Source organism: Conger conger, chromosome 9 (genome assembly GCF_963514075.1).
Source record: "Conger conger chromosome 9, fConCon1.1, whole genome shotgun sequence".
NCBI classification, from domain to species: domain Eukaryota; kingdom Metazoa; phylum Chordata; class Actinopteri; order Anguilliformes; family Congridae; genus Conger; species Conger conger.
Window position 1 is genome coordinate 61,232,121 of NC_083768.1, and position 2,500 is coordinate 61,234,620.

The 2,500-nt window shown below is 54.4% G+C and overlaps 1 protein-coding gene across 1 annotated transcript in view; it reads right to left on the reverse strand.

Annotated features, from left to right (window-relative positions):
- wu:fc38h03 (acetylcholinesterase collagenic tail peptide) overlaps positions 1–2,500 on the reverse strand; it is a 17,263-nt gene that overhangs the window by 10,418 nt on the left and 4,345 nt on the right. The gene's annotated exons all lie outside the window — the stretch shown is intronic.

Genomic DNA, 2,500 nt, shown 5'->3' on the forward strand with positions numbered 1-2,500 from the left:
AACTAAAAATACCGAAACACAAAGTAAATCACAAAGACAATTAAGGATCACAGGGAGGTAGGGAGGGACGGGGAGATCAGTTTGCGCTTGAAGGTGGGGAGAGATTGGAGAGTTCTGACCTCAACGGGGAGTTCGTTCCACCACCGTGGAGCCAGAACAGACAGTAGTCGTGAGCGTGAGGTGGAGGTTCAGAGAGGGGGAGGTGCCAAGCGGCCTGTGGAGGCTGAACGAAGAGGTCTGGCAGGGGTGTAGGGTCTGATGATTTTTTGCAGATAAGCTGGGGAAGACCCTTTAACTGCTTGGAAGGCTAGCACCAATGTTTTGAATTTGATGCGAGCCATGACAGGCAGCCAGTGGAGGGAAGTAAGCAGGGGGGTGACGTGTGAGTATTTGGGAAGGTTGAAGACCAGACAAGCTGCTGCATTCTGGATAAGTTGGAGGGGTCTGATGGCGGAAGCTGGGAGGCCAGCCAAGAGGGAATTGCAGTAAGTCCAGGCGGGACAGAACCATCGCTTGGACCAGGAGCTGGGTCGAGTAGGGGGTGAGAAAGGGGCGGATTCTCCGTATGTTGTATAGGAAGAACCTGCATGACCGGGTCACCGCCGCAATGTTCTCGGAAAGGGACAGTCTGCTGTCCATCACCACGCCGAGGTTCCTTGCACTGGGTGATGCCGTCAGTGTGGTATCCCCGAGGGAAATGGAGAGATCCAGGTGGGGAGAGGTATTAGCAGGGATGAATATCATTTCAGTCTTGCCTGGGTTGAGCTTTAGATAGTGGTTCTCCATCCAACTCTGGATGTCACTCAGGCAAGCAGAGATACGGGCAGAAACCTGAAGATCAGATGGTGGGAACGAGATGAAGAGTTGGGTATCATCCGCATAGCAGTGGTAGGATAGCCCATGTGCAGTGATCACAGGGCCAAGGGAACGAGTGTAAAGAGAAAAAAGAAACGGGCCTAGGACTGAGCCCTGGGGAACTCCTGTGGCAAGGGGCCGAGGTGTCGATACCGTACCAGCCCAGGCAACCTGGAAGGAGCGACCAAAGAGGTAGGACTCAATCCAGTCCAGGGCTGTGCCACAGATGCCCGTTGCTGACAGGGCGGACAGGAGGACGAAGTGATCCACAGTGTCGAAGGCAGCAGAGAGATCGAGAAGAATGAGGACAGAGGAGAGGGAGGCTGCTCGTGCGGCATGGAGTGACTCACTGACGGAGAGGAGCGTGGTCTCTGTCAAGTGGCCCGATCTGAAGCCAGGCTGATGGGGGTCTAGCAGGTTGTTGTTAGAAAAGGAAGAAGAAAGTTGAGTAGAAGCAGCTCGTTCTATGGTTTAGAAAGAAAAGGAAGAAGAGATACCGGGCGGTAGTTCAGGATGATGGAGGGATCCAGGGTAGGCTTTTTTAGCAGCGGAGTGATGTGGGCCCTCTTGAAGGATGCTGGAAAACAGCCGGAAGACAGGGAGGAGTTGACAAGGGAGGTGACAAATGGGAGAATGTCTGGTGTGATAGTCTGGAGAAGAGAAGAGGGGATAGGGTCAAGGGCACAGGTTGTAGGGCGGTGGGAGAGCAGGAGTTGAGAAACAACAGAGTCTGTAAGGGGGGAGAAAGTGGAAAAGGAAGGGATGGGCCTAGAGGGGGGGAAGGGCACAGTAAGGGGGGCGGTGGTTGTAAAGGATCTGCGGATGACTGTGACCTTCTCATCGAATAAGTCAGCAAAGTCATCAGCAGTGAAGGAGGACTGAGGTGGAGGAGGCGGTGCGTTGAGGACAGAGGAGAAAATGGAGAACAGTTTCCGGGGGTTAGAAGCGGAGTTCTGAATTTGTGTCTGATAGTATTTAGCTTTGGCGGCAGTGACAGCAGAAGAGAATGCCGCCAGGAGAGACTGGCAAATTGTGAGGTGTGAAGGGTCTCTGGATTTTCCCCATTTCCTCTCCGCTGTGCGGAGGCTGGTCCTGGAGGTACGGAGGGTGTCAGATATCCAAGGACTGGGAGGGGATGTGCGAGGTGGCTTTGAGACAGGGGGATAGAGAAAGTCAAAGGCAGAGGAGATAGATGAAAGGAGGGTGGCAGATGCAGAGTCAGCGAGGAGTTTGGAGAAGGATTCGAGAGGGGGGAGTGAGGCGGTGACAGTGCTGGCAAAGGAAGAGGGTGAGAGGGAGTGGAGGTTACGGCGGGCTGAGGAAGTGTGGGTGGGAGGAGGGGGAGGAGGATGGGGAGGAAGAGGGAGGGAGAATGAGATCAAGTGGTGATCAGATGTATGCAGAGGGGTAACCGTGAAATCGGAGCATGAGCAGTTCCTCACAAAGACAAGGTCTAGGACATTGCCCGCCTTCTGGGTTGGAGGAGAGTGTTGCAGGGAGAGGCTGAAGGAGTGGATTAGCGGTAGGAAGGCAGCAGCCTGGGAGGCTTCAAGGTGGATGTTGAAGTCTCCAAGGAGGGTCAGTGGGGTGCCATCCTCAGGGAAGGAGCTGAGAAGGGTGTCTAGCTCATCAAGGAAGTTTCCCA